Source organism: Trichosurus vulpecula, chromosome 1 (genome assembly GCF_011100635.1).
Source record: "Trichosurus vulpecula isolate mTriVul1 chromosome 1, mTriVul1.pri, whole genome shotgun sequence".
In the NCBI taxonomy this organism is placed as follows: domain Eukaryota; kingdom Metazoa; phylum Chordata; class Mammalia; order Diprotodontia; family Phalangeridae; genus Trichosurus; species Trichosurus vulpecula.
The window spans coordinates 126,656,210-126,677,561 of record NC_050573.1 but is presented as its reverse complement, the minus strand read 5'-3'; the positions used below and the strand labels follow the sequence as shown (position 1 = coordinate 126,677,561).

Below are 21,352 nucleotides of genomic sequence, written 5' to 3'. Positions count from 1 at the left end.
AATTGTTCTTGAAGATTCATAATATCAAAAGGTCATAGTTATAGATCTGGAAAGAATTTTACTTCTGGATCAACTTTCTCATTTTGTAGATAGAAACTAAGCCCTCCTGATTTTAAGTATTCACCTCAGCATGGCACAATAGAAAGAATGCTGATTTTGTAAATAGAGAACCAATGTTCAAATGCTGCCTTTTACACTTGCTAATTGTTGTGACTATTAAAAAATCTTATAATCCCTCTAGGTTTCTATTTCCTCATCTATAAAATGAGGTTATTGAACTGGATGGTCTTTAGGTCCTTCTCAAGTAAAAATCTATCATTCTCCATTGTTTTCCCAGCATAGCACAGTAAGGGACACAAATGGAATTTGAAACCTGGTTTTCTGATTCCAAATACAGTGCTTGTTACGTTTTCCCATATTGAGTTAAAGCTGTGTACCAAATTAAGAAAGAGGCTGGACTTGTGCATGCATACATGTAACTAGAAAAACATTATTTTTTTCTCCTGTCTTGTATAAGAGAATAGGGAGCTTTCACAGATAAATGGCCATGAAAACATCCCAGCTCTGGACTTCTAGGATCTGACAATGTACTGTAGTTAGCATTTTATCTTTACAAGCAGTTCCATATATAATCACAGTCATTGTTTTTCAAATGTGACTATTATAGCCAATTCCTACTATGCTTATTCAGTATGCTGACTTTTGAAATAAATTCTTTATTCTGAAGCAGGACTGTATGATAACAAAATGCTAATGTTTTGGCTGGCAGATTTGTCATTTCAATAATGTTGGTATTCCTATTCAATGATGCAAATCCCACCATACCCAAGTCAGCCAATTCTTTGTGATTCTGGTCCCTGTCCCCTATAAATCCCAAATATACTGTGATATCTTGGGTTTGTATGGATACCAATGGAATAGATGGTCTATCAATCAGTTTTCCCTTATTTTCACTTCAATTTGGCTATAAAATTTTCTGATTACATATTTGTCTTACGATGTTCTTCATGTGACTTCCTCTCATCAGTTTTTCACTCACAGTGTTGGCCATTCATCTCTTACTAAACATGTAATTCTTCATTGTATTATTCTGTCATCAGCAGTCTAAATTATCTGGAAACTGGTCATTCCAAGACTTACACTTATATTGCATCATTGGAAAAATATTGCTGACAAATACGTAGGCTTTTGGTTAAGAGAAAAACTTGGAGTCAGTGAAAGAGTTCCACACTGCTTAAAAGGTGGTTGCATATTTAATTACCTTCTTAATTCACAGGAATAGATCTAAGCTTTCCTCCAGCATGTACACCTTAATTGGTTTGTATGAGAAAAACAAAATTATAACATTAGATGTCACATGAAAATAATTTAATGCTTCTTTTTCTATTCTAGTCATGAGTGATTGAAATTTGTTGTATTATTTATACTATTATTTACTATTATAAATCTAATGGCACAGTGGACAGTGGGCTGAGCCTAAACTCAAGAAGACCTGAGTTCAAGTCAAACCTCAGATACCTACTTGTTGCATCCTTGGGCAAGTCATTTCACCTCTGCCTCAATTTCCACAACTGTAAATTGAGGATAGTAATAGCAGCTATCTCCCAGGGTTGCTATGAGGATTAAATGAGATAATATTTATAAAGTGTTTAGCATAGTATTTAGCACATAGTAGGCACTTAAAAGTTGGGGGCGGTTGTGACTTTGACAGAAATAAAGTGTGGATTTGGGAAAGAAAAATAGAGAGTTCTATTTTGGACATATTGAGCTTGAAATGTCTCCAGAACCTGAAATACTACAACACCTTTTCATCCCTAGACTGTGTGTTGCCTACCCCTGTTTGATACTGACATAGTTCCCTTGAGGCACACAACTTTGGAAGAATTCCTCATAATGATGGGCAAGAATTAACTTTGTCAATCTACTGTGGAGAAAGGTAAGAAGTGATTTTCTTTTGCCTTACGCAGATATGCATAATTTCTATCATGACTGTATGTGAACTTATGTCTTCTGACTAGAAATGGAGATGAATAAGATTACTGTGTGGCACAGTGGACAAGGCAGCAGGCCTGGAGTCAGGAATCCTTGAACTCAACTTCAGTCTTAATCACTTACCAGCTGTGTTACCCATGGAAAGTCACTTAACCTTTGTTCACCTCATTTCCCTCATCTGAAAAAAGTGGATAATAGCACCTAAAAACCAGAATTGTTGTGAGGATCAAACAAGAAAATGATTGCAAAGCACTCAACAAAGTGCCTGGCCAATTTTAAGTACTACATAAATGGTTGTTGTTATATGACTAGAACTATTTATACTTGGAAGGTTATTATATCATCCCACGTCACGAAGACTAAGAAGTCTTAAATAAAGCACATAGACAAAGTTGGCTTTTGTTTTCTTCATTCGTGGGAGTTCATGTGGAACCATAGAAAGGCCACTGAACTTCAAGTCAGAGGGCATATTTTGAATCCTGGATATGACACTTACTAGGTACGTGAAAGATCATTGGTCATAGGCAAGTCATTTTTAGATGACAGTCTCAATTTCCTCAGCTATAAAATGGTTATAATACTACTTGAAGTATTTTGTACAATGAAATGACCTTTACCTCTAGTCAGAGGACCAAGCAAAAATACCAGATTTGACACATTACCAATGTGACCTGAGGAGAATTATTTAATCAACCAGTGCTTCAGTTTCTTCATCTACAAAATTAAGGATTGGACTAAATGGTCTCTGAAATCTCATCCAGCTCTTGATCTGTGATACTATGGTCATTTTTTTTAAATCACACTGAAAATCCACAAAGTGATTAATTTTGTTCTTATTTGAGATCTGAGATTTCATTGGTGAAAGGAACTCTTAGGAAGAAAACTCCCTCTACTAGTTCATATGTTCTAGGCATATGTTCTACATTTTGAATCTTTGTGAGTTGCTCTATCAGGAAATTAACGTGACTTGCTCAGAGTAAAATAATTACTATGTATGAGAGATATGATCAAAACCCAGGTCTTCTTGACCTCAATGCCAATTCTGACTTAAAGACAAACTTTCAGTCTCCAATCCCACATTGCTGTTTGAATAACTCTGGTAAAGTTAAGATATTTGAACATGAATTAGAGATTTAGGGTAAGAAATGACCTTTGGGGGTCATCTATTCCAAAATCCTCACATTGAGGAAAATTGGCTGACTTGCCTAATTTCACATGACCAGAGAAAAAAAGAGTCTCTTACTCTCCAAAGAGAAGCAATGTCTCTGTAATTACTTAGCATTAGTTGGCTTTTCAAGTTATTACTTGTCTCAGTTACACATTGAATCCATTTCTCCCTCCTTGAGCTATTGAAGGTCTGATAAAACACTACTCCTGATCACAGAAAGAATACATTCTAATTTCAAGGTCTGCTAGAAACTTTCATTATAATGTCTAAATTCCATAATAGTTTAGAAGAAGATGCAAAGATATGGTTCCAGGAATGGTCAGGACGAGGCAAAATATGTGGAGGAAAATTACTTTTGATAGATTCACCGGACCTAGGAGTATAGCCTTGTCAGGCTTTTAGAGTTTAAAGTGATCCTTAAGAATTTAAGATTTGGAATGCAAGCCAAGATGGCCGAGTAAAAGCAAGAACTCACTTGAGCTCTCCCCCAAACCTTCAAAATACCTGTAAAAAATTGGCTCTAGAGGGGTCAGAGACAAGATGGTGGCTGGAAAGCAGGGGCTTGGTTAAACTCCCCACCAGGTCCCTCCAAACACATATAAAAATGGCTCTGAACAACTTCTAGAGATGCAGAACCCACGAAATAATGAAGGGAAGCAGGATTCTAGCCCAGAACAGCCTGGATGGTCACTGGGAAGGATCTATCATACAGAGCTGGGAGCAGAGCAGATGGGCCATGCCAGGACTAACCAGATTGTGACCCAGACAAAACAGGCAGTAAGGTCCTGAATCATTGAGCTTTGTCAATTACCAGACTTCACAACACACAAACAACAAAGACAACAGAGAAGGTTAGTGGGAAAAGCTGCAGGGACAGAATGAAAGGAGTTTGTGGTCAGCCACCACCCCAGGGACAGCAGAGGTGTGCAGCTCTGAGGCTGCTTCCAAAGCTACAGTTGCAATTGCCTCTGGCCCCGGGCCTACCTCATGGGAGGAATTAAGTGGCAGATTCGAGCAGGAGTGCAAAGCCTGCTTAGATCTGGGTCACAGTCCTGGTTGGCAGTTCTTGGGGTAGGAGGAGCACTGGGGTGGCAGAGCTGGCTGTGCAGAAGTAGCTCTGAAAATAGCAGCACAGCCTCTCAAGCAGGGGACAAAGTAGTCTCTACTCTACAAGCAGTCATACCCCTACAAAAACTCAAGAGTCAAGTAGTTAGCTGTGAACATGAACAGGCAGCGAAAATGGTCTCAGATTCAGACTCAGACATTGGAATCTTTTTTTGGTGACAAAGAAGACCAAAACATACAGCCAGAAGAAGTCAACAAAGTCAAAGAGCGTACATCAAAAGTCTCCAAGCAAAATATGAATTTGTCTAAGGCCATGGAAGAGCACAAAATGTATTTGGAAAGCAAGTAAGAGAAGTAGAGAAAAAATTTGGAAGGGAAATGAGAGTGATGTGAGAAAACCATGAAAAACCAGTCAATGAATTGCTAAAGGAGACCCAAAAAATGACGAATAAAATAACACCTTAAAATATAGACTAACTCGAAAGAAAAAAAGCTCCAAAAAGCCAATGAAGAGAAGAATGCCTTGAAAGGCAGAATTACCCAAATGGAAAAGGAGGTCCAAAAGACCACTGAAGAAAATTCTACTTTAAAAATTAGATTGGAGCAAGTGGAAGCTAGTGACTTTATGAGAAATCAAGATATTATAAAACAGAACCAAAAGACTGAAAAAAAATGGAAGACATGAAATATTTCATTGGAAGAACCACTGACCTGGAGAATAGATCCAGGAGAGATAATTTAAAAAATGATTGGCCTACCTGAAAGCCATGATCAAAAAAAGAGCCTAGATACCATCTTTCAAGAAACTATCAAGGAGAGCTGCCCTGATATTCTAGAGCCAGAAGGTAAAATAAAACTTGAAAGAATCCACTGATCACCTCCTGAAAAAGATCCCAAAAATAAAACTCCTAAAAATATTGTCCCAGGTCAAGGAGAAAATACTGCAAGCAGCCAGAAGGAAACAATTTGAGTATTGGGAAACATGATCAAGACAACACAAGTTCTAGCATCCTCCATATTAAGGGATCAAAGGTCTTGGAATATGATATTCTGGAGGTCAATGCAGCTAGGATTAAAACCAAGAATCATGTATCCAGCAAAACTGAGTATAATGCTCCAAGACAAAATAAGGATTTTCCATAAAATAGAGGACTTTCAAGCTTATTCAGTGAAAAGACCAGAGCTGAGAGCCAAGATGGTAGCTGGAAAGCAGGGACTTGCCTGAGCTCCCCACCAGGTCCCTCCCAAAACCTATAAAAATGGCTCTCAACAAATTCTAGAACTGCAGAACCCACAAAATAACAGAGACAATCAGGGCTCCAGCCCAGCACAGCCTGGATGGTCGTTGGGTGAGTCCTATCACAAAAGGAGCTGGGAGCAGAGGGGAACAGAGCCCAGCATGGGTGGCAGCAGGACCAACCAGACCAGGAGCCAAGTGGAACAGGCCCTAGCACCCAGAATCAGGGAGCTGTGGCAGTTACCAGAGTTCTCGAACCAAAAACACCAAAGACAACAGAGAAGGTTAGTGGGAAAAGCTGCAGGGGATAGAGTGAAAAGAGTTTGCATTTTGGCCACTGCACAGGGGTGGTGCAGCTACAGAACTACAGCTGCAGTTGCTTCTGGACCCAGGCCCACCTGGTAGGAGGAATTAAGTGGCAGATCAGAGCAGCAGTGCAGAACCTGCTAAAGATCTGAGTCAGGTCCAGGTTGGTGGTTCTTGGGGGAGGAGGAGTGCTGTTGTGGCAGAGGTGGCTGTGTAGAAATAGCTCTGAAAACAACAGTGTAATCCCCTCAAGCTTGGAACAAAGTACTCTTTACTCTACAGGCAGTCATACCCCTAAAAAACTCAAGGGTCAAACAAGTTGGCCGGTAACATGGCCAGGCAGTGAAAACTGACTCAAACTCAGTCTCACACTTTGGAATCTTTCTTTGGTGACAAAGAAGACCAAAACATACAGCCAGAAGAAGTCAGCAAAGTCAAAGGGCCTACATCAAAAACCTCCATGAAAAACATGAACTGGTCTCAGGCCATGGAAGAGCTCAGAAAAGACTTGGAAAAGCAAGTTAGAGAAATAGAAATTGGGAAGAGAAATGAGAATGATGTGAGAAAACCATGAAAAACAACTCAATGACTTGCTAAAGGAGACCCAAAAAAACATGGAAAAAAATATTGAAGAAAACAACACCTTAAAAAATAGACTAACTCAAATGGCAAAAGAGCTCCAAAATGTCAATGAGGAGAAGAATGACTTGAAAGGCAGAATTATCCAAATGGAAAAGGAAGTCCAAAAGACCACTGAAGAAAATACTACCTTAAAAATTAGATTGGAGCATGTGGAAGCTAGTGACTTTATGAGAAATCAATATAATACAAAACAGAACCAAAATAATGAAAAAGTGGAAGACAATGTGAAATATCTCATTGGAAAAACCACTGACCTGGAAAATAGATACAGGAGAGAGAATTTAAAAATTATTGGACTACCTGAAAGCAATGATCAAAAAAGGGCCTAGATGTCATCTTTCAAGAAATTATCAAGGAGAACTGCCCTGATATTCTAGAGTCAGAGGGTAAAATAGAAATTAAAGAATCCACTGCTCACCTCCTCAAAAAGGCCCCCAAAAGATAACTCCTAGGAATATTTTCACCAAATTCCAGAGCTCCTAGATTAAGGAGAAAATACTGCAAGTAACCAGAAAGAAACAATTTGAGTACTGTTGAAACACAATCAGAATAATACGAGATCTAGCAGATTCTACATTAAGAAATTGAAGGGCTTGGAATACGATATTCTGGAGGTCAATGGAGCTAGGATTAAAACCAAGAATCACCTATGCAGCAAAACTGAGTATCATGTTCCAAGGCAAAATATAAACTTTCAATAAAATAGAGAACTTTCAAGCTTTCTCAGTGAAAAGACCAGAGCGGAATAGAAAATTTGACTTTCAAACACAAGAATCAAGAGAAGCATGAAAACGTAAACAAGAAAGAAAAATCACAAGGGACTCACTAAAGTTGAATTGTTTTGTTTACATTCCTACATGGAAAGATGATATGTATGATTCATGAGACTCCATTATTAAGGTAGTGAGGGCATATACATACATACATAAATATATATTTATATACATACATACATATATACATACATACATATAGACAGAGGGCACGGGGTGAGTTGAATATGAAGGGATGTTATGTAAAAAAATAAAAGTAAAGGATGAGAGAAGAATATATTGAGAGAGGGAGAAAGGGAGAGATAGAATGAGGTAAATTATCTCACATAAAAGGGGCAAGAAAAAACAGTTCTATTAGAAGGGAAGAGGTGGCAGGTGAGGGGGAATGAGTAGATCTTGCTCTCATTGGATTTGACTTGAGGAGGGAATAACATACACACTTAATTGGCTATATTATCCCACAGGAAAAAAGGAGTAAGTAGACAAAAAGGGAGGGCAGATAGGGGGAAGAAGTAATCAAAAGCAAATGCTTTTGAAAAGGGACAGGGTCAAGGGACAAAATTGAATCAAGGGGTACTGGATAAGAGGGAGCAAAATATAGTTAGTCTTTCACAACATGAGTATTGTGGAAGGGTTTTACATAATGATACATGTGTCACCTATGTTGAATTGCTTGCTTCTTAGGGAGGGTGGGTGGATAGGGAAGAGGGGTGAGAATTTGGCGTTTTTAAAAGCAGATGTTAAAAAAAGTTGTTTTAGCATGTAACTGGGAAATAAGATATACAGGCAATAGAGAACAGAAATCTATTTCACCCTACAAGTAAGAAAGGGAAAAGGGGATGGAGGGGAGTGGGGTGACAGAAGGGAGGGCTGACTGGGGAATGGGGCAATCAAAATATATGCCATCTTGGAGTGGGGGGAGGATAGAAATGGAGAGAAAATTTGTAATTCAAAATCTTGTGGAAATCAATGATGAAAACTAAAAATATTAAATAAATAAAAACAAAAATCTGCCAAAAAATTGACTCTAAACAAATTCTAGACCATCCTAACCCACAAATTGAGAGGGTGAAACAAATTTCCAGCCCAAAACAACCTGGAATGTCTACAGGAAAGTTCTGTTCCACCGGGTGAGAGAGAAGCATAGTCCAGCAAGGGCTACACCAGCACAGATGGGGCTGCAGCATGCCTCTTGGCACTGAATGAATGGCAGTTGTGGTGGTTTCCAGACTTCTCCACCCAGAAATGCCTAAGACAACTTATAAGGTCAATATAGGTCTGTCAGGTCTGGGTGAAAGAGGAGCACTGTCTGGGCCTGTAATATTAATGGAATAATAAGATCTTCCCTGTCCATTAACAGGTCTATGTGACCTGTTTTGAGTGCTGGCCCAACTCACAGCTGTGATACATCTTGAGTTACATAGAGCCCATTGGGGCAGAAACTTGCTTAGGGGCAGCTTTCTTGTAGGAAGGCTTTCATACCTAGTGGTACTAACCTAATTAAGTACTGAGTCAGGAGAGTTGTGATGCCTTCTGGCTTTGAGCCTATTAGTCAAAAGAATGTGTGTGTGTGTGTGTGTGTGTGTGTGTGTGTGTGTGTAATATATAGGTGAGGTTTTGCATTGGGGGGTTGCTTATGAGAAGGACCTTTTGATTTCCTGATTGAGATTATGCGTAGCTCTATATTCAGACCCCCCAACTGGTGAGATATAAAGGCTCTCTTGATCCAATGTTGTATGTAAAGTGTATAGCAATATTGCTTTAATTCAGGCAGTCAGAGCCCTGTATATTGGTCTAATTTCTCTGCCTGTATTTGCTCTTTATTTTCTCTGCCTGTATTTTCTCTAATGTTGAGGGAGCAGACTTTTCCCCTCAACTAGTGAATGTAATTAGAAGTAGGATTGTTAACCCCTTTTGGAGCAGTCTTGGCTAGAAATGCAGTTTAAGGAACCTGTGCTTACAGGCCATCCTGGATATGCTAGGGTGCTTTCTGTTACAGAGCCCCAGCCCTAGGGTGGTGGAGGTGGAGGCAGAGGTAACAGCAGCAGCAGAGGCTGCTTCTTGAGCTCTTGGACAACAGATAATGGTGGGGATCAAAAGTGTGATTAGAGAGGGAGTGTAGGGATCTCTTTGCTGGCACTGAGGCAGGATTCCCTTGCTCTGCCCTACCAGTATCTGGGTTGTAATCCCAGGTGGCAGTCCTGGGGTGAGGAGGAGTATGTGACAGAGCTGGTTGTGGAGGTGAACAGGGAATCCTCCTCACAGTTTCAAGGCAGAAAAGAGTATCTGTGGTCACTCACAGACCAAAGCAGAGGCTAGGAGAGGACTAAACCACTTTCCTTTGATATACAACCTTCGATATACTGAAATTTTATAAGTCCCTAGAAACATATCTGAAAACAGCTGCACAAAATCCCTGAAGTTTGGGAAAGAACACCCTCTACAGTGGAAGCAAAGACATTCCTTAACAAAGAGCTAAAAAGTCAAGTAAATTGGATGGGAAAATGAGCAAACAGCAGAAAAATTAGACTATGGAATCTTACTTTAGTGACAAGGAAGATCAAAACATGCAACTAGAAGGAGACAACAAAGTCAAAGCTCATACATTCAAAGCCTCCAAGAAAAATGTGAAATGGTTGCAGGCCATGAAAGAGCTCAAAAAGGATTTTGAAAACCATTTAAGAGAAGTAGGGGAAAAATTGGGAGAAGTGAGAGTGATGCAAGAAAATCATGAAAAAAGAGTCAACAGCTTGCTAAAGGAGACCCCAAAAATACTGAAGACAATAACACCTTAAAATAGACTCATCCAAACAGCAAAATAGGTCCAAAAAGCCAACGAGGAGAAGAATGCCTTAAAAGGTCGTATTGGCCAAATGGAAAAGGAGGTCCAAAAGATCAATGAAGAAAATAATGCCTTGAAAATTAGATTGGAGCAAATGGAAGCTAATGACTTTGTGAGCAATCAAGAAAGTATAAAGTAAAACCAAAAGAATGAAGAAATAGAAGATAATGTGAAATATCTCATTGGACAAAGAACTAACCTGGAAAATAGATCCAGGAGAGATAATTTAAAAAATGTTAGACTACTTGAAAGCCATTATCAGAAAATAAATAGATATCATCTTTCAAGAAATTATCAAAGAAAACTTCTCTGATATTCTAGAACCAGAGAGATAATAGAAATGGAAAGGAGCTAGGATTAAAACCAAAAATCACTACCCAGGAAAACTGAGTATAATTCTTTGGGGGGAAAAATAGATATTCAATGAAATAAAAGACTCTCATGCATTCTTGATGAAAAGACCAGAGCTGAGTAGAAAATTTAACTTTCAAATGCAGCAATCAAGAGAAGCATGAAAAGGTAAAGAGTAAAGAGAAATCATGAGAGACTTATTACACTTGAACTGCTTACATTCCTATGTGGAAAGATGATATTTGTAACTCATGAGACCTTTCTCAGTATTAGGGTAGTTGGAGGGAATAAAAATAAATCAATAATAAAAAAAATATTAATACAAAAGAACAAAAAAAGAATTAAAGATTTTGATGTAACCAAGAACAGAAGGGAAGGAGAAACCTGGAATATATATATATATATATATATATATATATATATATATATATATATATATATATATATTACAGCCAGTGTGTCTGATAAAGGCCTTATTTCTAAAATATAGAGAGAACAGAGTCAAATTTACAAGAATACAAACAATTCCCCAATTGGAAAATTGTCAAAGGATTTGAACAGGCAGCTTTCAGATGAAGAAATTAAAACTATCTATACAGTCATAGGAGAAAATGCTCTAAATCACTGTTGATGAGAGAGATGAAAATTTATTTATTTTTTTAATTATTTTTTTTTTTTAGGGTAAGATTCATTTATTTAAGCTGTCCCAATCACAAGCAAAATGGTAAGGTCAGCATATTTGTCACTGTGTGGTGCAAGTGAACTTAAGGAACGTCCCCTATAATTTTCTGTTCCACATAGAAAGAAGGATGGTCCAACCGCTGCTGTGGTCCCCCAGTGCTTGATTAGTATGGTCCCAGTTTGCTTTACTCATCCTCATACCCAGTTGGGAGAGGATTGAGGTAATGGTTATGAAACAGAGTGTGGTTTCCATCTCCCCATGGGAAGGGCTTGGTCTGGATGCGGAGGTGGCGGTAGGGGACGAATTCGGGCTGCTCATGATGCTCCGGCGACTTCAGGTAGGCGTTGAGCGTGCTGACCGCCATCCCCAGGAGCGCCACAAAGAAGGTTAGCGTCCTTCACATGTAGCCCGAGCCCTCCTCCGCAGTGGGCGCTGCTGGTGAACGACCTGCCTAGCCGCGGGGCCGACCTGGCCCAGCTGCGCGAGCAGCCGACCGCTGGCCGTTACAGCCATCTTCCAACCGAGAGATGCAAATTAAAAAAAAAAAAAAAAAACAAAACACATCAATACAAGAGAATTACTAGTTACTTTAAGAAAAACTCAGGTATATTAAAACTCAGAAAGATCTGATTTTTATGAGGAATGCTGTAATAACAATTCCGCTTGCCACTACTGTGCCTGTATAAGGCCAATAGCACCAGCACACTGAGGGCTACTAGCACAGATATTTTGATCTGCTTTTCTAGGGGGTTTACAATATAAGGGGTTTACAATCTCACTTCTTCAGGGTCAGCATGCTTCATACCTCTTAAGGGCTTCACACCTCTCATGATCTAATTAGCAAAAGGGTGTAGGCCTTCCTATAAACAAAAGCAAGACTCAATTAAAGGCACTTGATTGCCTTAGTCCTGAGAAGCATGCCAGAACAAAACACAACAAATACCCCCACTTTGCTTGGTCTTACAAATGCTAAGGATCACTAAAAGTCTAGGAAAATCAGGTGATATAAGGTAAGGATTAAAGAAGGAACATGTCTATTTCTCTGAGTAGGTAATAAAGTAAGAATAATTGAGAGAGAAAGCCACTACTATTTTACCAAATGTGTGTGTCTGTGTGTGTGTTCATGTGTAACTTTTCTTTTTTTTTTCCCTAAGGAGAGTGGTCTATAGATTTGAAGGTACAGAACAAATATGGTTAAGAGGAAATTGCTCCCCAAGACAAGTAAGGGATATTTTAAAGAAAAGTGAAATTGCCTTTAATGAGTTCAAGATTCAACTCATACAGTTTACTGAAAAAGAATAGTGGATTGGATCACTCAGAAATATTGAAGAATAGTGGTTGACCACTTGTCAGGTATGTTTTAGTGGGTATTCCATTTGTATATAGGTTATTCTAGAAGGTTTCTCAGTTCTCTTCTAAGTATATCTCAACCTATTGAGATACAAGTTCTGAGATGAAGTTCTGGGGCTCATAAAATTATTGCCTTGAACACATAGACAGATTTTTAGTCTTTTGAAACTGTTAGGGAAATTAACTGATTTCTGGCAAAATGCAAGTACATACAACTCATGGCACTGCAAGAATAATCTTTCTTATAAATAGACCTTATAAAATCACTCCTATGCTCAAAAATCTTATGTGTTTCCATTTTTGCATCTAGAGTAAAATGAATATCACTCTTTCTAGAAGAAAATGCCCCCGGTATATGGAATTAACATTCCTTCTCTCTCTCTCTCTCTCTCTCTCTCTCTCTCTCTCTCTCTCTCTCTCTATCTCTCTATCTCTCTTCTCTCTTCCTCCCTCTATATCTTTCTCTCTCTCTCATCACATAATACTCTCCATATGCCAGCACTATACTACCTTCCATTGGTTAAAAACACAATGTGTGGTCTGTACACACTGAACTTTTCTTCACACTGTCCCTTAGGCCCAGATCTTTTTTTCCTCCTCCATTTTTGTCTACTCTAATTCAATCTGACAAACATTTAATAGGGAAAGAATATATCTTGTACTTTTTTTCTTTTTTTTAGTTAATATTTTTAGATTTCAATATTGATTTTCACAAGATTTTGGGTTACAAATTTTCTTCACATTTCTACCCTCCCCCCACCCCAAGATGGCATATATTCTGACTGCACCATTCCCCAGTCAGCCCTCCCTTCTGTCACTGCACTCCCCACCCCGATCCCCTTTCCCCTTACTTTCTTGTAGGGCATGATAGATTTCTATACTCCATTGCCTGTATATCTTATTTCCCAGTTGCATGCAAAAACAACTTTTTTTTGAGCATCCACTTTTAGAACTTTGAGTTCCAAATTCTCCCTTTTTCCCTTCCCACCCACCATCCTTGAGAAGGCAAGCAATTCAACAAAGGCCACACATGTATCACTCTGCAAAACACTTCCATATCAGTCAGGTTGTAAAAGACTAACTATATTTCCCTACATCCTATCCTGTTCCTCTTTATTCAATTTTATCGCCTTGACCCTGGCCCTTTTGAAATGTGTTTGCTTTTGATTACCTCTTCCCCCAATCTGCCCTCCCTTCTATCATACCCTCTCTCTTATCCCCTTCCCCCCTACTTTCCTATAGGGTAATATACCCTATTGAATGTGTATGTTATTCCCTCCTTAAGTCAAGTCTGATGAGAGCAAGATGCACTCATTCCCTTTCCCCTGCCCCCTCTTCCCTTCCAATAGAACTGCTTTTTCATGCCACTTTTATGTGAGGTAATTTACTCCTTTCTATCTCTCCCTTTCTCCTTCTTCCAATATATTTCTCTTTCATCCCCTAATTGTATTTATTTATTTATTTATTTATTTATTTATTCATTCATTCATTCATTCTTTCATTCATTCATTCATTCATTCATTTATTTATTTATTTATTTATTTATTTGTTTGTTTATTTATTTATTTATTTTTAGATATCATCCCTTCGTATTCAACTCACCCTGTGCCCTTTGCCTGTATGTATATATATATATATATATATATATATATCCCCTTCAATTACCCTTATACTTAGAAAGGTTTCATGAGTTACAAATATCATATTTCCAGGTATGAATGTAACCAAAACAGTTCAACTTTAGTAAGTCCCTTATAATTTATCTTTCCTTTTTAACTTTTCATGATTCTTTTGATTCTCGTATTTGAAAGTCAAATTTTCTCTTCAGGTCTGGTCTTTTCTTTTTCAACAATGCTTGGAAGTCCTCTAATTTATTGAAAATCCATATTTTGTCCTGGACTGTTATGCTAATTTTTGCTGGGTAGGTGATTCTTGGTTTTAATCCTAGATCCTTTGACCTCCAGAATATCATATTCAAAGCCCTTCAATCCCTTAATGTAGAAGCTGCTAGATCTTGTGTTATCGTGATTGTGCTTCCACATTACTTGACTTGTTTCTTCCTAGATGTTTGCAATATTTACCCCTTCACCTGGGAGCTCTGGAATTTGGCTATAATATTCCTAGGAGTTTTATTCTTGAGATCTTTTTAAAAAGGTGATAAGTGGATTCTTTCAATTTCTACTTTACCTTCTGGTTAAAGATTATCAGGGCAGTTTTTATTGATAATTTCTTGAAAGATGATGTCTAGGCTCTTTTTTTTAATCATGGCTTTCAGGTAGTCCAATCATTTTTAAGTTATCTCCTGGATCTATTCTCCAGGTCAGTCATTTTTCCAATGAGATATTTCACATTGTCTTCCATTTTTTCATTTCTTTTGTTCTGTTTTATAATATCTTGATTTCTCATAAAGTCACTAGCTTCCACTGGCTCCATTCTAATTTTTAAGGTGGTATTTTCTTCAGTGGTCTTTTGGACCTCCTTTTCCATGTGGCTAGTTCTGCCTTTTAAGGCATTCTTCTCCTCACTGGGTTTTTGGAGCTCTTTTGCCATTTGAGTTATTCTATTTTTAAAGTTGTTATTTTCTTCAGTTTTTTTGGGTCTCCTTTATCAAGTAATTGACTTGTTTTTTTTATGATTTTCTTGCATCACTCTCATTTCTCTTCCCAATTTTTCCTTTACTTCTCTTACTTGCCTTTCCAAATCCTTTTTGAGCTTTTCCATGGCCTGAAACCAATTCACATTATTCTTGGAGGTTTTTGATGTAGGAGTTTTGACTTTGTTGACTTTTTCTGGCTGTATGTTTTGATCTTCTTTGTCACCAAAAATAGATTCAATCATCTGAGCCTTTCACTACCTGGCCATGTTCCCAGCCAACTACTTGAGCCTTGAGGTTCTTGTCAGGGCAATGACTGCCTTCAGAATAGTGAGTGCTTTGTCCCAAACTTCGGGGCATTGCACTGCTATTTTCAGAGCTACTTCTTCATGGCAAGCTCGGCCACACCATCACTCCTCCTCCCTCAAGAACCACCAGCAATGATTGCGACCCATATCCAAGCAAGGCTGCCTCTGTGCACTCCCCCTGTGATCCGCTGCTCGATTCCACTGTACCTGGGGCCTGAAGCAACTGCAGCTGGAGCTCTGGAAGTAGCCACTGGAGCTTCCTTCTGCTGCAGCCATTGAGCTGCACCACCTCTGCTGCCCCAGGGCTGGGGCCAACCGTGAACTCCTGTCACCCCTTCCAGCAGTTTTCCCCCTGACTGGCTAAGTTGTCTTTGGTGTCTGTGGGTTGAGAACTCTGGTAGCTGCTACAGCTTACTGATTCAGGGTCCTAAAACTTGCTCCACCCAATCTTCCTAGTGCCTGGTCTGTCCTGGTGTGGCCATGCTGCGCTGCATTCTGCTCCCAGAACAGTGTGATGGACCCTTCCCAGCAACTATCCAGGCCATCTTGGGCTGGGAGACCTGCTTCCCTCTGTTATTTCATGAGTTCTGTAGTTCTAGAATTTGTTTAGAACCATTTTTCACAGGTGTTTGGAGGGATTTTGGGGAGAGCCTAAGAGAGTCCCTGCTTTCCTGCTGCCATCTTGGCCCCGCCCTCTGTACTTTTTTCCATGCTTAAATTTCTACCTATTTTTTAAGTTTAACTGAAATGTCACCTGTTCTTGGATGTTTTCTCCATATCCAATGTCAATAGTAATTCTCCTATTCATAGCTCACATTATGCTTTTTCATCTTTCTATTCTCCTTATCGGTAAAAGTGTGCCTTATAGCTATGTTTGTTAATATATTTTCTCCATTCCTTCTAGACTAAAAACTCTTTTCTATAAGTTTGTTCTCATCCTGCTGTTTTCTGCATAGTTGCTTCATCTTTGATATATTGCTAGATAGTATTAAAGAAATGGATTGTGAGCTCTTAAAATGAGAAGAGATGGCCACCCTCCAATAGAAAGCATTCTTGAAATACATTTTTCCCCTGAGGTCATTTCCTTTTAAGACAGCTATTAGTTTTAGAGGCAGCATGGCACAGTAGATAAAGAGCTATCCTTGCAGCTAGGACAATCTAGTTTCAAATCTTATCTTTAGCACATACTAACTAGGTGAATCTGCACAATTCACTTGACCTATCGGTGCTCTAGGTAACTCTAACACAATATAATGAAAAGGTGGTGCTGACTTAGAGTGGCAGAGAGTGTTTTTTCATCTGCCATTTCCTGAAACAGGATCATTGCTTACCCTTAATAGACTGTATGACAAAGGGAATACTGTTGGTTTCTGTAAGGCATCAAGCAAACCTTTTCATTTTATTCTTAATGAGAAAATAGAGAGACATAAGGTAGGTGATTGGAACATTTAGGCAAAATAGTACAGATTAATGGATATATGCCAAAATGTAGGAACAATCAATGCTCTTATCCTCTTGTAATAGTTTAGTTCAATATTTTCATCAGTAACTGAGATAACAGTATATTTATAAAATTTGTGGATAACTGAAAAAAACCAGAATAGTTAGTCTACCAGATGATGGGACTGTGATCCTAAAATTTCTTAGCCTAGATTGAGAAGGAAAATCTATGTAATCAATATAAGTCAGTGCTAAAAAGTCAGTGTTAAAAAGAAAGGTGAATCACCAAAGGAGAGGACATAGTTAAACATAAATTCATGTAAATAGGTCATGGGTCATTTAAAAGGCTGAAAGCTCAATATGCAAGAAGAGTCATTTTGATTTTTTGGTTCAGTAATAGAAACATAGTTTTAATCTAGATTTTGCCCTTCTTTAATGACATCTTACCTATTATTACATTTGAGTTATTTTGGTTTTTAAGCTGCATGTACATTCTAGATAACTGAGTCAATAACTCTAACAATAGCTCATGTTGATATGATAATCACTATAAGAATAGATTTTATTTCTGTGGTTTTAAGGTTTGTGAGGCTGATCAATTTTTATCTCACTTAACTTTCACAATAGCACTGTTGCATTGTAAAAATGAAGGTGTAAAGTTGTTAAATAGCTAGCACATTGTCAAACAACCAATTGTAAATGACTGTATATAAAAACATGTAGGTGCTATGAAGGTAGAGATAGAAAGGAATTCCCTGGTGCCCTCCTGAATTCCTCTCCAAACAACCTTGAAAAAAGGACTCAGAACCAATTTTGGAGCAGAGAAGCAATTTATCACCACAGCAAGAAAGGTCTGTCTCTTTGGCATAGAAGGGAAGTCCAGTAGATTAGGAGCAGCAGCAGCAGACCACACCCCAGGGGGAATTCAGGAAAGTTCTGATCCCAGGGGCAGTCCACTAGCAAGGACCCACCCCTGTACAAGCCTGCAGCCACATAGGCAAGCCAGCAGGCTCAGACTAGCAGCACAGCAAGTCCTCACCACCTGTGAAAGTCATCAGTGAGGTCCAACTACTAATTGGTCACCAATATCAAGGCCCAACCCCCAAGATAGACAGCAATGAGACTTACTCTCTTTCAAGGTCAGCCAGCAATGAGACCCCACCTCTATGGCAGTCAAACAAGAAGGCCTAGCCCTGATAAAACAAACAAAAGAAAAAAAATTGAAGAAAATATGAATATCTCATTGGAAAACCAACTGACCTATAAAATAGATCAAGAAGAGATAATTTAATATTTATTGGACTACCTGATAAACCATGATCACCAAAAGAGCCTAGGCATCATATTTCAAGTATATTCAAAAATTATCAAAGCAAACTGTCCTGTGTAACAACAATGCTACTTGTGGCTAATGTGGCTATGTGAGACCAATAACACCAGCACACAGGAGGGCTATTAGCACAGGTTCTTTGATCTGCTTTTCTAAGGAAAGCAACTTAAAAGGGTTTACAATCTCACTTTAATTAAACATCCATATGTCACTCACTTAGTTCAGGGGAAAAAGTCAGCACCCTGAACATCAAAGCAAATACAAACTGAAATTACAAGCAGAAATTATATAAACAGAGCAAAATAACATGCATCAACAGACAGGCTTCTAGCTGTCTGAACAAGACATTACATCCATAATTAACAGAGAGAGAAGCACCAGCATCTGGGTTTTTCAAATGCAGTGGGCTCCTTAAGCGCTGCCCAGAGTCTCCACACCAACACTTTTCTAATGAGTGAGTCACAAACAAAATGCTAACCTCAAAGTAAAAATATGCTTCTTCAGGGTCAGAGGGCTTCACACCTCTAATTACCTAATTATCAAAAAGGTGTGGGCCTTCCTACAAACAAAGGCAGAACTTAATCAAAGGCACTTGATTGCCTTAGTGCTGAGAAGCATTCCAAAACTAAAGACAACAAAAAGTCCCACTTGCTTGCCATTACACCCTGAAAACACAGAACCAGAAGATAAAATAAAAATGGAAAGAATCCACTGATAACTACCAAAAGATATCCAAAAATTAAAACTCTCAGGAATATCAAGCCAAATTCAAGAGCTCACAGGTCAAGGAGAAAATACTACAAATAGCCAGAAAGAAACAATTAAAATATCCTCAGGCCACAGTCAGGATTAAAAGAGATTTAGCAGTTTCTACATTAAACAAATGGAGAGTTTGGAAGGAAAGTGATTTAGGATTACAACAAAGAATCACCCAGCAAAACTGAATATAATCCTTGAGGCAAAAAGGTAGATATTTAATGAAATCAACAACCTTCAAGTATTCCTTATTAAAAGACCAGAAGTGAATAAGAAAATTGACATTAAAATACAAGACTCAAGAGATACATAAGAAGGTGAAAAAGAAATGAAAATGAGAAAATAAAACATATTCTATAATGTTAACCTTTTTATATACATATACAGCAAGTTGATATTTGAAACTCTTAAGAACTTTATCACAATAAGGGCAACTAGAAGGAGTACATATATAGAGGGTATGGGTGTGAGATTATGTAATGATATAAAAATAAAGCATGAGAAAAAAGATTTCACTGGATGAAGAAGGAAAGGGAAGATAGGATGGGGTAAATTCTGTCATATAAAAGAGGTGTGAAGAAGTTTAATAGTGGAGAGAAAAATTATAGTGGGGTAGTGGGCAATGCTTGAACCTTACTTTCATCAGAATTGGCTCAAAAAGTGAATAACATACATATTCATTTGTATATACAAATCTGTCTAACCCTATAGGGAAATAAAACCAGATGAGAATAAGAGAGAGGAGAGGGACTGATAGAAGGGAGGGCTGATGAAGGGAGGCAGGGATTAGAAGTAAAACATTTTATGAGGAGGGACAAAGTGAAATAAAAGGTAAGAAGAGAAAGGTAAAAGTAAGAAAGAAAAAAGGACAAAGAAGAGAAAAATAGGATGGAAGGAAATACACAATTAATTATTATAACTGTAATTGTGAAAGGGATGCACTCAACCATAAAATAGAAGCAAATAGCAGAATGGAAGAAAAAAAAACAGACTCCTACAAGATATTGTTTAAAGGAAACATATGTGAAGCAGAGAGAGATATACAAAGTTAAGGTAAGGAGCTGAAGAAAACTATATTACGCTTCTGCTGAAGTAAAAAAAAAAAGCAAGGGTAGCAATAATTATCACAGACAAATCAAAAGCAAAAAGAGATCTAATCAGAAGAGCTAAGGAAGAAAACTATATCTTTTAAAAGTACTATAGATAGTTAAGTAATAGCAATATCAAACATGTATGCAGCAAATGGCATATAATATTTAAATTTTTAAAGATGCTAAATGAGTTAAACAAAGACATAGACAATAAAATTAAACTAGTAGAGGACCTCAATTCTCACCTCTCAGAACTGGATAAATCTAAACACAAAATAAAATACAAACAAATTAAGGACATGAATAGAATTCTAGAAAAGTTAGATATGATAGATCTCTGGAGAAAATTGAATAATAAAAAGGACTATACTTTTTTTCATCAGCAGTACATATTCCCTCCACAAAAATTCACCATGTATTAGGGCATAAAGACCCCACAAATACAGATAAGTAGAAATATTTAATGGATCCTTTTTATATCATAAAGCAATAAAAAGACATTCAATAAAGTACACTAGAAAATAGATTAATGAATGCAGAGCTAGTTCACTGTTGGGAAAACTATCAACAAAATTGACCATATGAATAACAAAGCCAACCAAATCATATGATTATATCAACAGATGCAGAAAAACCTTTGACAAAAGGCAACACCCATTCCTAACCAAAAAAAAAAAAAAACACTACAGAGCATAGGAATAAATGCTTAGTTTAAAATGATTAGTAATATTTATCTAAAACTATCAACAAGTATTATCTATAATGAGGATAAGCTAGAAACTATGCCAATAATATCAGAGGTGAAGCAAGGATGGCAATTATCATCACTATTATTCATTATTGTACTAGAAATGCTTGCTATAGTAATGAGAGGGAAAAAAATTAAAGGAATTAGAAGAGGCAAAAATAAAAAAAAAACTATCACTTTTTGCAGATAATATGATGGTATATCTAAGAGAATTAACTAAAAAAAGTTGCAATAATTAACAACTTTAGGAAAGTTGGAGGATACAAAAGAAATCCATATAAATCATCACCATTCTATATATTAACAACAAAGTTCAGCAGCAAGAAATAGAAAGAGAAATTTCATTGAAAATAATAGCATATGATATAAACATACTTGGGAATCTACTTGCCAAGATAAAGACAGGACCTATATGAGCCCAATTACAATACAGTTTTCACACAAATAAAGGTAGATCTAAACAATTAAAAAAATCTTAATTGATCATGGGTATATAGAGCCAATATTATAAAAATGACAGTTCTACCTAAATTAGCCTATTTATTCAGTGGCATACCAATTAAACTACAAACAATATTTTATACAGCTAGACAAAATAATAACAAAATTAATATGGAAGAGTAAAGGTGAAGAATATCAAAGGAATCAGTGGAAAAAAATCATGTGATGGAAAGAGGT

General features: G+C 37.6%; 1 pseudogene; it reads right to left on the bottom strand.

The window, feature by feature from the left end:
• Positions 1-11,042: 11,042 nt before the first annotated feature.
• LOC118834101 lies at positions 11,043-11,571 on the bottom strand (annotated as a pseudogene).
• Positions 11,572-21,352: the final 9,781 nt, after the last annotated feature.